Raw genomic sequence first — 17,317 nt, 5'->3', positions numbered from 1 at the left:
CTCCAAGCCAGGCTTCAGCAATATGCGAACCGTGAAATGCCAGATGTTCAAGCAGGTTTTGGAAAAGGCAGAAACACCAGAGATCAAATTGCCAACATCCGCTGGATCATGGAGAAAGCAAGAGAGTTCCAGAAAAACATCTATTTCTGCTTCATAGACTATGCCAAGCCTTTGACTGTGTGGATCACAATAAACTGTGGAAAAGTCTGAAAGAGAGGGGCATACCAGACCACCTGACCTGTCTTGAGAAACCTGTATGCAGGTCAGGAAGTAACAGTCAGAACTGGACATGGAACAACAGACTGTTTCCAAATAGGAAAAGAGTACGTCAATGCTGTATATTGTCACCTTTCTTATTTAACTTATATGCAGAGTACATCATGAGGAACGCTGGGCTGGAAGAAGCACAAGCTGGAATCAAGATTGCTGGGAGAAATAAAAATAACCTCAGATATGTAGATGACACTACCCTTACGGCAGAAAGTGAAGAGGAACTCAAAAGCCTCTTGATGAAAATGAAAGAGGAGAGTGAAAAGTTTGGCTTGAAGCTCAACATTCAGAAAACAAAGATCATGGCACCTGGTCCCATCACTTCATAGGAAAAAGATGGAAAAAGAGTGGAAACAGTGTCAGACTTTATTTTTTGGGGCTCCAAAATCACTGCAGATGCTGATTGTACCCATGAAATTAAGACGTTTACTCCTTGGAAGGAAATTTATGACCAACCTTGATAGTATATTAAAAAGCAGAGACATCACTTTGCCTACAAAATTCTGTCTATTCAAGGCTATTGTTTTTCCCATGGTCATGTATGGATGAGAGAGTTGGACTGTGAAGAAAGCTGATCGCCAAAGAATTGATGCTTTTGAACTGTGGTGTTGGAGAAGACTCTTGAGAGTCCCCTGGACTGCAAGGAGATCCAACCAGTCCATTCTTAAAGATATCAATCTTGGGTGTTCGTTGGAAAGACTGATTCTAAAACTGAAACTGCAATACTTTGGCCACCTCATGCGACGAGTTGACTCACTGGAAAAAACTCTGATGGTAGGAAAGGTTGGGGGCGGGAGGAGAAGAGGACGACAGAGAATGAGGTGGCTGGATGTCATCACCGACTCTGTGTACATGAGTTTGAGTGAACTCCGGGTATTGGTGATGGACAGGGAGTCCTGGCGTGCTGTGATTCATGGGGTCGTGGAGAGTCGGACACGACTGAGCGACTGAACTGAGCTGAACTGAATTACTTTATAATATTATACTGGTTTTGCAGTACATTGACATGAATCCGCCCCCGGTGTTCATGTGTTCCCCTTCTTGAACCCCTCTTCCACATCCTTCCTTCCCTTATACTCCCTCGGATCATCCCCGTGCACCAGCCGAAAACGTCCTGCATCATGCTTAGAATCTGGTCTCGTGATTTGCTTCACATGTGATAATATACGTGTTTCAATGCCATTCTCCCAAATCATCCCTCTCCCACAGAGTCCAGAAGAATGGACTCTTTTGCTGTGTCGTATAAAGGCCTATCGTTGTCAGCTTTCAAAATTGCACTTATATGCATTAGTATATTGTATTGGTGTTTTTTTTTTTTTCCCCTGGCTTACTTCACTCTGTATAAGAGGCTCCAGTTTCATCCACCTCATTAGAGCTGATTCAAATGTATTATTTTTAATGGCTGAGTAATACTCCATTGTGTATATGTCCCAAATCTTTCTTATCCATTCATCTGCAGATGGACATCTAGGTTGCTTCCATGTTCTGGCTATTAGAAACAGTGCTGCAATGAACATTGGAGTACATATGTCTCTTTCAATTCTGGGTTTTCGGTGTGTATGTCCAGGAGTGGGATTGCTGGGTCATATGGCAGTTCTATTTCCAGTTTTTTAAGGAATCAACATATTGTTCTCCATAGTGGCTGCACTAGTTTGCATTCCCCCCAACAGTGTAAGAAGGTTCCCTTTTCTCCAAACCCTTTCCAGCATTAATTGCTTGTAGACTTTTGGATAGCAGCCATTCTGACTGGAGTGAAATACTACCTCACTGTGATTATGATTTACGCTTCTCTGACTATGAGGGATGTTGAGCATTTTTTTCATGTGATTGTTAGACATCTGTATGTCTTCTTGGATAAATGTCTGTTTAGTTCTTTGGCCCATTTTTTGATTGGGTCGTTTATTTTTCTGGAATTTAACTGCAGGAGCTGCTTATATCTTTTGGAGATTAATTATTTGTCAGTTGTTTCAGTGGTTATTATTTTCTTCCTTTCTGAAGTCTGCCTTTTCATCTTATTAATAGTTTCCTGTGCTGTGCAGAAGCTTTTAATTTTCATTAGGTCCCAATTGTTTATTTCCCTTTTACTTACAATATTCTGGGAGGTGGATCATGGAGGGTCCTGTTGTGAATTATTTCGGAGAGGGTTTTGCCTATGTTCTCCTCTAGGAGTTTCATGGTTTCTGGTCTTATATTTAGATCTTTAATCTATTTTGAGTTTATTTTCATTTATGGTGATAGGGAGTGTTCTAGACTCATTCTTTTATCAGTTTTCCCAGCACCACTTGTTAAAGAGACTGTCTTTTCTCCATTTTATATTCCTTCCTCCTTTGTCAAAGATAAGGTGTCCATAGGTGCGTGGATTTATTTCTGGGCTTTCTATTTTGTTCCATTGATCTGCATTTCTTCCTTTATGCCAGTACCATACTCTCTTGATGACTGTGGCTTTGTAGTAGAGCCTGAAGTCCAGCAGGTTGATTCCCTCAGTTCCATGCTATTTCAAGATTGCTTTGGCTCTTCGAGGATTTTTTTGTATTTCCATACAAACTGTGAGATTGTTTGTTCTACCTCTGTGAAAAATACCTTTGATAGCTTGATAGGAATTGCATTGAAAATGTAAATTACTTTAGTTAGTATACACATTTGCACAATATTTCCTCTTCTAATCCTTGATCACTGTATATTTCTCCATCTATTAGTGTACTATTTGATTTCTTTCACCAGTGTCTTACAGTTTTCTACATATAAGTCTTCTGTTTCCTTAGGTAGATATATCCCTAAATATTGTATTCTTTTCATTGCAACAGCATATGGAATAGTTTCTTTAACTTCTCTTTCTATTATCTCATTATTAGTGTATAGGAGTGCAAGGGATTTCTATGTGTTGACTGTATATCCTATAACTTCACTGTATTCTTTGATTAGCCCTAGAAGTTTTCTGGTAGAGTCTGTAGGGTTTTCTCTGTAGAGGATCATGTCATCGGCAAACAGTGAGGGATTTACCTCTTCTTTTCCAGTTTGGATTCCTTTTATGTCTTTTTCTGCTCTGATTGCTGTAGCCTATGTTGACATATGTTCCTTCTATTCCCACCTTCTAGAGGGCTTTTATCATAAAGGGATGTTGAATTTTGCCAAAGGCTTTCTCTGCATGTATTGAGATAATCATATGTTCGTTTGTTTTTTCCCAATGTGTTAATGTGCTGTATTACATTGATTGATTTGTGGATATTGAAGAATCCTTGCATTCCTGGGATAAAGCCCACTTGGTCATGATGTATGATATTCTTAATGTGTTGTTGGATTCCGATTGTTAGAATTATGTTAGGGGATTTTGCATCTATATTCATCAGTGATATTGGGCTGTAGTTTTCTGTTTTTGTGGGATCTTTGCCAGGTTTTGTGATTAGGGTGAATTTGGGCTCATGGTATGATTTTGGAAGTTTACCTTCCTCAGCAATGTTCTGGAAGAGTTTGAGTAGAATGGTTGATACCTCTTCTCTAAATTTTTGGTAGAATTCAGCTCTGATGCCGTCTGGCCCTGGGCTTTTGTTTGCAGGAAGATTTCTGATGACAGCTTCGATTTCCGTGCTTGTGATGGGTCTATTAAGATTTCCTATGTCTTCCTGATTCAGTTTTGGAAAGTTGTACTTTTCTAAGAATTTGTCCATTTCTTCCAAGTTGTCCATTTTATGGCCATATCATTGTTGATAGTAGTCTCTTCTGATCCTTTGTATTTCTGTGTTGTGGTCTCTCACTTTTCATTTCTAGTTTTATTGATTTGGCATTTCTCCCTTTGTTTCTTGATGAGTCTGGCTAGTGGTTTGTCAATTTTATTTACCCTCTCAAAGAACCAGCGTTTGGCTTTGTTGATTTTTGCTATGGTCTCTTTTGTTTCTTTTGCATTTATTTCTGCCCGAATTTTGAGATTTTTTCCTTCTACTAACGCTGGGGTTCTTCATTTCTTCCTTTTCTAGTTTCTTTAGATGTAGAGTTAGGCTATTTAGTTGACTTTTTTCTTGTTTCTTGAGGTATGCCAGTATTGCTATGAACCTCCCCCAGCACTGCTTTTACAGTGTTCCATAAGTTTTGGGTTGTTTTGTTTTCATTTTCATTCGTTTCTATGCACGTATTGATTTTTTCTATGATTTGTTGGTTTTTCAGCAGTGTGTTGTTCAGCCTCCATATGTTGGAATATTTAATATTTTTTCTCCTATAATTGAGATCAAGTCTTACTGCATTGTGGTCAGAAAAGTTGCTTGGAATGATTTCAGCTTTTTTGAACTTACCAAGCCTAGATTTATGACCCAGGATGTGATCTATCCTGGAAAAGGTTTCGTGCGTGCTTTAGAAAAAGGTGATGCTCATTGTTTCGGCGTGAAATGTACTATAGATATCTATTAGGTCTAACTGGTCTATTGTATCACTTAAAGTTTGTGTTTCATTGTTAATTTTCTGTTTAGTTGATCTGTCCATATGTTTGAGTAGGGTGTTAAAGTCTTCCTCTATTATTGCATTGTTAATTTCACCTTTCATACTTGTTAGAAATTGTCTCACATATTGCGGTGCTCCTATGTTGAGTGCATATATTTATAATTGTTATATCTTCTTCTTGGATTGATCCTTTGATCATTATGTAATGTACTTTTTTGTCTCTTTTCACAGCCTTTGTTTTAAAGTCTATTTTATCTGATACGAGTATTGCTCCTCCTGCTTCCTTTTGGTCTCTCTTTGTGTGAAATATCTTTATCCAGCCCTTCATTTTCAGTCTGTGTGTGTCCTTTGTTTTGAGGTGGATCTCTTGCAGACAACATATATAGGGGTCTTGTTTTTGTATCCATTCAGCCAGCCTTTGTCTTTTGGTTGCGACATTCAACCCATTTTCATTTAAAATAATTATTGATAAGTGTGATACCGTTGCCATTTTCTTTATTGTTTTGTGTTCGAATTTATACACCCTTTCTGTGTTTCCTTTCAAAAGAAGATCCTTTAACATTGGAGAGCTGGATTGGTGATGCTGAATTCTGTCTGCTTTTCCTTATCTTTAAATCTTTTGATTTCTCCTTCATACTTGAGTGAGATCCTTGATGGGTTTAGTAATCTTGGCTGTAGGAAATTTTCTTGCATCCCTTTAAATATGTCTTGCCATGGACTCCTGGCCTGAAGAGTTTCTGTTGAATGATGAGCTGTTATCCTTATGGGAATGCCCTTGTGTGTTATTTGTTGGTTTTCCCCTTCTGCTTTTACTATTTGTTTTTTTTTTTTTTTTTGACCTTTGATAGTTTGATTATTTTTTGTGTTGGAGTATTTCCCCTGGGTTTATCCTGTTGGGGACTCTCTGTATTTCTTGGACTTGGGTGATTATTTCCTTTCCCATTTTAGAGAAATTTTCAACTATTATCTCCTCAAGTATTCTCTCATGGTCTTTCTTTTTGTCATTTCTTCTGGGACTTCTATGATTCCAATGTTGGGGGAGTTAACACTGTCTCAGAGGTCTCAGAGATGGTCCTCATTTCTTTTAATTAGTTTTTCTTTTTTCCTCTCTGAATCATTTATTTCTACAATTCCATCTTCTATCTCAATTATCAACTGTTTTCTGCCTCTGTTATTCTACTGTTGGTTCCCGCCAGAATGTATCTGATCTCATCTATTGCATTATTCATTGTATATCGAGTCTTTTTTATTTCTTCTAGATCCTTATTGAACCTTTCTTGCATCTTCTCGATCGTTGTCTCCAGTTTATTTATCTGTAACTCCAGTTAGTTTTCAAGATTTTGAATCATTTTCACTATCAATATTCAAAATTCTTTATCAGGTAGATTCCCTATATCTTAATCATTTTTTGGAAGGCATTTATCCTGTTCCTTTACTTGCTGGATATTTCTCTGCCTCTTCGTCTTGCTTATATTGCTCTGTTTGTGGTGGCCTTTCCATCTTCTGGCAGTTTGTGGAGTTTTCTTTATTGTGTAGTTTCATTGCTCTGTGTGGCCTTCAACAGGTGGCTTGTCAAGGTTCCCTGGTTAGGGAAGCTTGTATCAGTGTTCTGGTGGGTGGCGCTGGATTTCTTCTCTCTGGAGTGCAATGAAGTGTCCAGTAATGAATTATGAGATGTCATTTACTTTGTAGTGGCTTTAGGCAGCCTGTATATTGAAGCTCAGGTCTATTTTCCTGTGTTGCTGTAGAATTTGTTTGGTATGTCTTTCTCTGGAACTTGTGGACCCTTGGGTGTTGCCTGGTTTCAGTGTAGGTATGGAGGCATTTGATGAGCTCCTTTCAATTAATGTTCCTTGGAACAGTAGTTCTCTGGTGTTCTCAGGATTTGGACTTAAGCCTCTGCCTCTGGTTTTCAGTCTTATTCTTGCAGTAGGCTCAAGACTTCTCCATCTGTCTCTTCCAAGGCAGTTCCTTCTGTTTAAGCTTCTTCTGTTTGCTGGTCTCTTCAATGTCTAATTCCCGTCCTGACACAAGGGGCTGTGGTAGACCCCTTTTTAGGCTCACCTGTACAGTCGTGCTGTGGGGAGGGAGGTAAGCTGCAGACAAATATCAGTAGCATCTGTGGAGAGTGCTTGCAGTCTCTCAGCCACATTGGGATTTCCCCCGCTCACGGCGTGTGTGCTGTCCCAGTCTACACTGTACAGGCTTTAGGTTGCTCTGCTAGGAATCGTCTGAGGCCGGCCCTGGGTTGGATGTTCATCCCTGGCCTAAGTCACTCAGGTTCTGGTTCTCGGGTACTACACAAATGTGCAGACTTGGTTGGGCCTGCATTGTGTGCCCTTCCCTGGTCCAAGCAGCTCAGGTGACCAGTTGTTTGGCCAGCACTGTCGCTGTGACTTATTGCCTCCCCCATCCCTGCTGCTCGGTTTTCTGGGCGTACCACCAGCGGACCTTCTCAGGCAGATATCGACCGGCCAGAACCCAAGAAGTCTTGGTTAACAAAGAAGTCTGCTTTCAGCTTGGTATTGGATACCTCTCTGGAGTCGCGATTGCCCACTTCCAGCTCTGTCTGCCCTCGCCTATCTGTCTTGGCGGGGGATGGTGGATGCGCTGACCACAGCTGGCTAGCTCTGTTCAGTCCTTTGTTCTGTGAGTGGGTCTGGCGGTGTCTTAGCTTGGGGCTTTTTGCCTTTTCGCGGATTAGCTATCACACAGTCTGCTTAGCTATCTTAATTTAGCTCTCTCAGATTTCCTTAAGGTCGTTCAGGCCCGGTCCTTACTCTAAGGGATGCAACCTGTGCCTCCCTGGTCAGCCACCGCTTGCTAGTGGGGAGTGTGGGCAACTGCACTGCTTCTCCCCTGGGGTTACTGCTAGGCACGTAGTCTGTAGCTTTTAATTATTTATCTATTATTCCTCCTGGTTCTGTTGCCCTCTGAGGTTCCAAAGTTTGCCACAGATTCACCAGTGAGTGTTTACAGGTGTTTGGAAACTTCTCTCTTTTTTTCAGCATCCCTTCCCAGGATGGACCTCCTTCCCTCCCTCTTTTGCGTCTCTTTTTATCTTTTATATTATTTTCTACCTCTTTCCAAGACAATGGGCTGCTTTTCTGGGTGGCTGATGTCCTCTACCGTCATTCAGAGTTGTTTTGTGGGAATTTCTCAGCGTTGAAATGTCGTTTTGATGAATTTGTGGGGGAGAAAGTTGTCTCCGCATCCTTTTCCTCCTCCATTTTCATGTCTCGTCCCTCACACTAATACTTAAAATTTATTCCATTCTAAGATTCGTTTCTTTTAGAGCCAACCATTCCCATATATATATATATAATGCATTACGCCATCTTCTATTATACAACCTTAGTTGTTATTTTTTACTACTTTCATTAAGTATATTTTAGAGTGATTTGAAAAAGTAACTCTAGAGACATCGAGTGTCGTTGTTCAGTCAACAAGTTGTCTTCAACTCTTGTGACGCCATGAACAGTTGCCCAACAGGCCTCTCTATCTTTCACTATCTCACAGAGTTTGTTCAAATGCATGCACATTGTATTTCTCATACGGTCCAACCGTCTCGTCCTCTGTTTCTCCCTTCTTCTCCTGTCATCAATTTTAAAAGCATCATGGACTTTTCCAGTGAATTGACACTTCGCATCAGCTTGCCAAAACTGAAGTTTCAACTTCATTAGTCCTTTGAATGAATTCTTAGGGGTTGATTTCCTTTAGGATGAATTGGCTTAATCTCAATGCAGTCAAAGTGACCCCTACAAGTCTTTATTTTTGGGGGATTCAAAATCACTACAGATTGTGATTGCAGCCGTGAAATTAAAAGACACTTTCTCCTTGGAAGGAAAGTTACAACCAACCTAGATAGCATACTAAAAAGCAGGGATATTCCTTTGCCAACAGAGGTCCATCAAGTCAAGGCTAAGGCTTATTCAGTGGTCATGTATGAATGTGAGAGTTGGGCTGTAAGAAAAGCTGAGCACCGAAAAATTGATGCTTTTAACTGTGGTGCTGTAGAAGACTCTTGTGAGCACCTTGCACTGCAAGATCTAACCAGTCCATCCTAACGGAGATGAGCCCTGGGTATCCATTGGAATGTCTCATGATGAAGCTGAAACTCCAATAGTTTGGACACGTGATGCGAAGAGCTGATTCTTTGGAAAATATCCTGATGCTGGGTAAGATTGAGGGCAGGAGGAGAATGGGATGGTAGAGGATGAGATGCTTGGATGGCATTGCTGATCAATGGACATGAGTTGGGGTGGTCTCTGGGAGTTGGTTTTGGAGGGGGAGGCCTGGCGTGCTGCGGTTGATGGGGTCGCAAAGAGTTGAACATGACTGAGCGACTGAACTGAAATGAAGTGTCTTTGGCAGCAGCACAGTTGAAAGCCATCGAATCTCCTTCTCTCAGTCTTGTTGATATTCCAGCTCCCACATCTTCACATGACTACTGGTTAAAAAACAGGGGCTTGTGAAGTGGAGGCCTTTGTTACCAAGGTGAATGTCTCTTCTAAATACAATGTCTAGGTTTGCAATAGAGCTTTCTCCAAGAAGAAATTGTCTTTTACTTTGATGACAGCCCTTCACCAAATTGGAAAGAATGTGGTCTACTGGAGAAGGGAATGGCAAACCACTTAGTATTCTAGCCTTGAGAGCCCCATGAACACCATGAAAACAAAAAGATAGGACACTGAAAGATGAACCATCGGTAAGTTCCCAATATGCTTCTAGAGATCCGTGGAGAAATAACTCCAGAAATAATGAAGCAATTGAGCCAAAGCAGAATCAAGAACCACTTGTGAATGGGACTCGTGATGGAATCAGGGTTTGATGCTGTAAAGGGCAATATTGCATAGGAACCTGGAATGTTAGTCCATGAATCAAGGCAAATTGGAAGTGGCCAAACAGGAGATGGCCAGAGTAAACATTGACATTCTAGGAATGAGTGAACTAAGATGGATTGGAATGGGAGAATTTAACTCACAGGACCATTATATCTGTAACTGTGGGCGGGAATCCCTTTGAAGAAATTGAGTAGACACCATAGTCAACAAAAGAGTCCAAAATGCAGTACTTGAGAGCAATCTCAAAAACGACAGAATGATCTCTGTTCTTTTCCAAGGTAAACCATTCAATAACATGGTAATCCAAATCTATGCTCTGATCAGTAATGCTGAAGAAGCTGAAACTGAAAGTTCTGTGAAGACCTGCAAGACCTTCTAAAACTAACACTCAAAAAAGATGTCCTTTTCATTATAGGGGAATGGAAAACAGAAGTAGGATGTCAAGAAACACCTAGAGTATGAGGCAAATTTGCCTTGGAGTACAGAATGTAGCAGGGTAAACGGCTAGCAGAGTTCTGCCAAGAGAACGCACTGGTCAAGCAAACACCCTCTTCCAGCAACACAAGTGAAGACTCTACACATGGACATCGCCAGATGGTCGACACTGAAATCAGATTGACCATACTCTTTCTAGCCAAAATAGAGAAGCTCTATACAGTCAGCAAAACCAAAACAGGAAGCTGACTGTGGCTCAGATCGTGAATTTCTTATTGCCAAATTCAGACAAAAGTTAAAGAAATTGGAGGAAACCACTAGACCATTCAGGTATGAACTAACTCAAATCCCTTATGACTATACACTGGAAGTGCAAAATACATGTAAGGGACTAGATTCAATTGACAGAGTGCCTGATGAGCTATGGATGGATGTACCTGGCATTGTACAGGAGACAGGGATCATGACCATCCCCAGGTAAAGAAATGCAAAAAATGAAATGATGTCTCAGGAGGCTTTACAAATAGCTTTGAAAACAAGGGAAACAGCGAAAGAGAAGAGGAAAGATATATCCATTTGAATGCAGATTTCTAAAGAAAGGCAAGGAGAGAAAAGAAAGCCTACCTCAGGGATCAATGCGAAAAAAGAATGGAACCAATAGAATGGGAAAGACTAGAGATCTCCTCAAGAACATTGGTGATCCTAAGAGAACATCTCATGCAACGATGTTCTCAATAAAGCACAGAAACCGTAGGGATCTAGCCGAAGCAGAAACTATTGAGTAGAGGTGGTAATACACAGAAGAACTGTACAAAAAATATCTTTACAACCCAGATAATCACGATGGTGTGATCACTCACCTAGAGCCAGACATTTTAGAATGTGAAGTCAAGCTGGCCTTATGAAGCATCACTACAAACTAAGCTAGTGTAGGTTTTCGAATTCCAGTTGAGCTATTTTAAACCCTGAAAGATGATGCTTCAAAAATGCTGCACTCAATATGCCAGCTATTTTGGAAAATTCAGCAGTGGCCACAGGACTGGAAAAGGGCAATATTCATTTCAATCTCAAAGAAAGACAATGCCATAGAATATGTAAACTACCGCACAATTGCACTCATCTTCAGTTCAGTTCAGTTCAGTCGCTCAGTCGTGTCCAACTCTCCACGACCCCATGAATCACAGCACGCCAGGCCTCCCTTCCCATCACCAAATCTCATCTTACATGCTAGTAAAATAATGCTCTATATTCTCCAAGCCAAGCTTCAGCAATACGTGAACTGAACTTCCAGATGTTCAGGCTGGTTTTAAAAATGGCAGAGGAACCGGAGATAAAATTGCCAACATCCGATGGATCATCGAAAAAGGAAGAGAGCTCCAGAAAAGCAACTATATCTTCTTTACTGGCTATGGCAAAGCCTTTGAGTGTGTGGATCACTATAAATTGTGGAAAATTTGAAAGAGGTTGGAATACCTGACCACCTGAACTGCCTCTTGAGAAACCTATGTGCACGTCACAAAGCAACAGTTAGAACTGGACATGGAACAACAGACTGGTTCCGAATAGGAAAAAGAATACGTCAAAGCTGTATATTATCACCCTGTTTATTTAACTTATATGCAGAGTACATCATGAGAAGTGCTGGGCTGGAGGAAACACAAGCTGGTATCAAGTTTTCTGGGAGAAATATCAATAACGTCAGATGTGCCAATGACACCTCCCTTTTGGCAGAAAGTGAAAAAAAACTTAAGAACCACTTGATGACAGTGAAAGAGGGTAGTGAAAAAGTTCGCTTGAAACTCAGCATTCAGAAAACTAAGATTATGGTATCCGGTCCCATCGCTTCACGGCAAATAGGTGGGGAAACAGTTGTAACCGTCACTGACTATTTCTTAGGCGCCAAGATTGCTGCAGTTGGTGATTGCAGCGATTAAAATTAAAAGATGCTTACTCTTTGGAAGGAAAGTTATGACCAGCCCGGTCAGAATATTATAAAGCAGAGGCATTACTTTGCCAACAAAGGTCCATCTAGTAGACTATGGTTTCCCCAGTGGCCATGTATGGATGTGAGAGTTGGACTATAAAGAAATCTGAGCGTTGAAGAATTGATGCTTTTGAACTGTTGTGTAGGCCAAGACTCTTGAGAGTCCCTTGGACTGCAGGGAGATCCAACCAGTCCCTCCTAATGGAGATCAGTCCTGGGTGTTCATTGGAGTGATTGATCTTGAAGACAAAATTGCAATACTTTGGCCATTAAGTGACTCATTGAGAAATTTCCTGATGCTACGAAATATTGAGGGCACGAAGAGAAAGGGATGCCAGAGGATGAGATGATTGGATAGCATCACCAACTCAATGGAAACGAGTTTGCATAAACCAAAGGAGTTGGTAATGGACAAGGAGGCCTGGCGTGCTGTGGTTAATGGGTCGCAAAGAGTCGGATATGACTGAGCGACTGAAGTGAACATTGCAGATAATTTAAATAAGCAGAGTGACAAAATTCAACCGTGTCATAATCCTTACCCTAATTGGAAGCAATCTGTTGTTTTCCGTCTGGTTCTAACTGGTGTTTCTTCATCTGCATACAGATATTTTAGGAGGCAGGTCAGGTGACCTGGTGTTCCTATCAGTTTAAGAATTTTCCACCGTTTGTTGTGATCCACACAGTCAAAACCTTTGTTATAAACAATGAAGTAGAAGAATATGTTTATTTGTTTGTTTGTTCCTGGATCTCTTTTGTTATCTTCATGATCCCACAGATTTTGGATATTTGATTTGTGGCTCCTCTTACAGAGAACACAAACACTGGACATACTGATTTATACCTGGAGCCCTAAGGGAAATCAGTGCCACTTGCTCGTGGTCATGGTTCCCGCCAACACCAAGATGACACTAGATCTTCAGCATCACTAACGTTGCTATGAAGTTCTGGGAAATGAGTTCTTTAAAAACAAACAAGCAAACAAGCAAGAAAACAAAGGTGAAACCCTTGAAAACTGACTGGGTCATATACAGAGATTTCTGTCCCATTACTTTGAGCTCTACTCCATCTATCTACCTATTTCTCCATCCTTAGCTGTTAAAAGGTCATAAAGAAGGGAACTTTTGTTATTTGTTTAACAAAAAATGAGCTTCACTGAATTATAAGGTAGGCCAGGTTTCGAAGTTTACCTTTTCCTTTAATTTGTATCTGCCTTGCTGTGATCATGAGAGTCCACAATATTTTAACCGTTTCTCATTCACAATGGCATCTTTGAAATTTCAGAAAGATTTGCTGGAACAAAGAGTCTTTATAATTTATTTTGTATTGAAAGAGATGCAAGAAAATCATGGATAATGTTTTTATTCATTCTACACATCTAACAGTGGAGTAGGAAATGGCCACAGAAAGCAACACTCTTGCCTGGTAAATCCCATGAGCAGAGGACCCTGGTGTTCTACATTCCATGTCGTTGCAGAGTTGGACAAGACTGAACATACAAACATACATGTAACTTAGTGTCAGATGCAATTATGTTCCATTTATTGTCTCCTAGGACACTGTGTCACTCACACTGAAGGGCTTAACATTTTTCTAAATTATCTCTGTGACTTTATTAAAGTTCAGTGGCTGTTTCCTTACCTTCAAAAAAAGAAAAAAGAAGAAGAAGAAATAAACGAAAATGTATCCTATGTGGAGGGTCTTATGCTTCTTTTTCTCCATCCAAGATTTGAAACTTCTTTCCTAGTATATGAAATAAAGACACTGTTTTGACTTGATAGAGATTGGTCCACTGGGACGTTTCTTTTCCTATTTGGGAATGATAAACTCTAATTTAACTTTTCCCTTGTCTAGACCAGTAAGGAGCACAACAGAAAGATCTGGCACTGAGAGGAAATGATAATCTTGATACCCATATATATCTCGTCCTTTCCAGGAACAGGCTGCTTTATGCATTGAACAGGTCTGTTATAGAAAAAAGAACCCCAAGAACTTTCCCCCACATATGTGTGGCTTTGAGTCCTGTCTTTCCTATGCTGTCTCATCATTTTTTATGTCACATATGAAAGGGCTTATTAGTTCCATCCTATTACCTACTTCTTTCCATGGCAAGAGTGAGCATATTCCTCATATTCTTTCCCATGAGTTACATAACATTTACCAAGAATTTTTCAGGAAGGCTGAGACTCCCTCTTCTCAAGGAGTTCTCAGTATTAGTGAAGATTTCCAGGCCTTTTTAGCATATTTGTCTATTTCACACTTTAATGAGATTGATAAGAGGTCATGAGGGTTGTTCAATTGTCTTCATGAGCAACAGATAAGAAGTACTTATGGAGACACCTGATGCTCAGGGGAACATGGAGATGATCTTAGAAAGAAGGATGGGCTTCACAGTGACATATCTGAAGGCCTCAATCACAGTGGTTTAGACTACTCATTGCTACAGTAAAAGAAATGTGGATGGCAATGAAGTCATAAATATATATTATCTTTTACTGTAATACAAGTGAACTACTTTTGTGGTTACTGAATTCTCATCAGAGCTTCCTCCACACTACTATATCAGTCAGACATCTCATGGACTCATCCTTCTGGGTTGTCCCACAGCACCAGTTTTGCATGCCTTGCTTCATGTAATGAGCTTCAACTGGTTATCCTTTCTCCATATGATAATATACATGTTTCAGTGTTTCATGTTTCAATGCTTTTCTTTCCTAGCATCCCATCCTCACTTTCTCCCACGTCGTCTCAAATTCTTTTCTTTATATATGTGTCACTTTCATTGTCTCGCTTATAGCATCGTTGTTACCTCTTTCTAAATTTCATGTATAAGGTTTCATGTATTGTGTTGGTGTTTCTCTTTCTGGCTTGCTTCCCTCTGTATAATAGGCTCCAGTTTCATCCACCTAATAGCAATGACTCAAACGTGTCCCTTTTTTAATAGCTGAATATTCCACTGTGTATATGGATAGCATCATCCTTAACCATTCAACTTCGAACCAGACATCAAGGTTGTTTCATGCAATGAACATTGTAGTACATATGTTTCATTGAATTCTAGTTGTTTTGGTGTGTATACCCAGAAGTGGGTTCGCTGGGTCATATGGTAATTCTATTTTCTTTTTTTTTTTTGTAAGGAATCTCCACACTGTCCTCCACACTGCCCATACTAGTGTGCCTTCCCACTGACAATGTTAGAAGGTTCCCTTTCTCCGCCCCCTTTCCAGCATTGTTGGCTTGTAGAGGTTTTTGATGGTAGCTTTTTGGCCAGTGTGAAATGGTACCTCACTGTACTATTGATTTGAGTTTCTCTGATAATCAGTGATGTTGAGCAGATTTTCTTGTGTTTGTTAGACAGCTTTATGTCTCCTTCTGAGAAATCTCTTTAGTTCTTTGCCCCACGTTTTGATTGGATTGCTTATTTTTCTGGTATTGAAATGCATGAGCTGCTTGTATATTTCGGAGATTAGTTTGTTGTCAGTTACTTTGTTTACTATTAATTTCTCCCATTTGGAAGGCTGTCTTTTCACCTTGAGTATTGTTTCCTTCATTGTGTAAAACTTTTAAGTTTAATGAGCTCCCATATTTGTTTTAGTTTTTATTTCCATCACTCAGCTGTGTCACAGAGAATCATGCTGTGATTCGTGTTAGAGTCTGTTCTGCCTATGTTTTCCTCTGAGAGTTATATAATTTCTAGACTTATGTTTATTTCTTTAGTCCATTTTAAGTGTATTGTTGTATAGGGTGGTAGAATGTGTTTTAGCGCCATTGTTTTACAGTTGTTGACCATTTTCCCCAGCAGCGCTTTTTAAAGTCGTTGTCTCTCCTCCATTATACATTTTTGCCTCCTTTGTCAAAGATAAAGTGTCCATATGTGTGTGGATATGTCTCTGGGCTTTCTATATTGTTCCTTTGATCTGTATTTTTGTCTTGTGATGGTACCTTTCTTTCTTGATGACTGTAGCAAACCTGAAGTCAGGCAGGTTGATTCCACTATTTCCATTCTTCTTTTTCAAGATTGCTTTCGCTATCAGAGGTTGAAATTGTTTGTTCTTGTTCTGTGGAAAAAACAACGACAACAACAACAACACTGGGAGATAGCGGTGAACCTATGGTGTTTTGGCTGGTGTACTCATTTTCATATATTGATTCTTCTGATCTAAGAACCTGACATATTTCTCTGTTTCTATTATCTTTATTTCTGCAGTGTTTTAGGTTTCGATATATAGATTCAGGTCTTTTGTTTCTTCAGGTAAATTTATTACTAAATACTTTATACTTCTCTTTTCAATGGATAATGGAATTTTTTCCTTTAAAATTCTGAAGCATTATCAGTTAATGGGTCAGAGAGTTCTTTAACAGTTTCCTTTCCGTGAGAAGCTGGGTATGAACTGTAGTCTTCTTTTGAACTTGAAAGCTTATTTTCAAGAGGTAGTGGTGTAAGTCTTTTCAAGGTTTGCTGTAAAGGCATGCCATAAAGCAGGTAGCTTCAATAAATGTTTTCTAATACTTCCAGGGACCTAGCCAGTAATAAAAGGGTTATCAGATTTGCTTTCTTCTGAGGCCTCTTTTGGATGGTGGCACATCATCACACGGCTTTGTCTTCACATATAAATGTCTCTGTTTTTTTGTGTCTGCTCTCCTTTCCTTATAAAAACCCAGTTCTGTGTATCAAAATATCTACCTAAAAACCCTATTGGCAAAAAGGTTCAGAAAGAAATTATACATTGCTCACAATTTTGACTCTGTACAAAGTAAAGTAAGTTCAGTTCAGTAGCTCAGTCATGTCCGACTCTCTGTGACCCCATGAATCACAGCATGCCAGGCCTCCCTGTCCATCACCAACTCCCAGAGTTCATTCAAACTCATGTCCATCGAGTCAGTGATGCCATCGGCTTCAAAATATACATTTTGAGAGGACAAAATTATTCTACAATATTGATTTTCCTCTTTTGACTTGTGACTGTTGTATACTAATCTGTCTCTGAGTGTTCACCACACTGATCAGATCTACCCAATTCAGAATGAAGATTGTTAAGAAAAATGGGTTGTTTGGGACTCATACAACTATAAACAAGATTCAGAGTTTCTTGCCAACCTCGATATCCTATACATAAAGACATTAGGGAAAGAAGAATATTTATTTTGTATAAGTATTAAACCAAACTGTGATGCACATATACAAACGACAAAATGTTTGTAAAGTCAAAATACATATCTATTATATACGTATACTAGCAAAGTATTGCAGCTTCAGCTTTAGCATCAGTCCCTCCAATGAACATTCAGGATTGATCTCCTTTAGAATGGACTGGTTGGATCTCCTTGCAGTATAAGGGACTCTCAAGAGTCTTCTCCA

Source organism: Moschus berezovskii, chromosome Y (genome assembly GCF_049115385.1).
Source record: "Moschus berezovskii isolate FMDL1 chromosome Y, NW_MosBer_1.0, whole genome shotgun sequence".
Lineage (NCBI taxonomy): Eukaryota > Metazoa > Chordata > Mammalia > Artiodactyla > Moschidae > Moschus > Moschus berezovskii.
The sequence above is the reverse complement of the archived record's forward strand: the minus strand, read 5'-3'. Positions refer to the sequence as shown.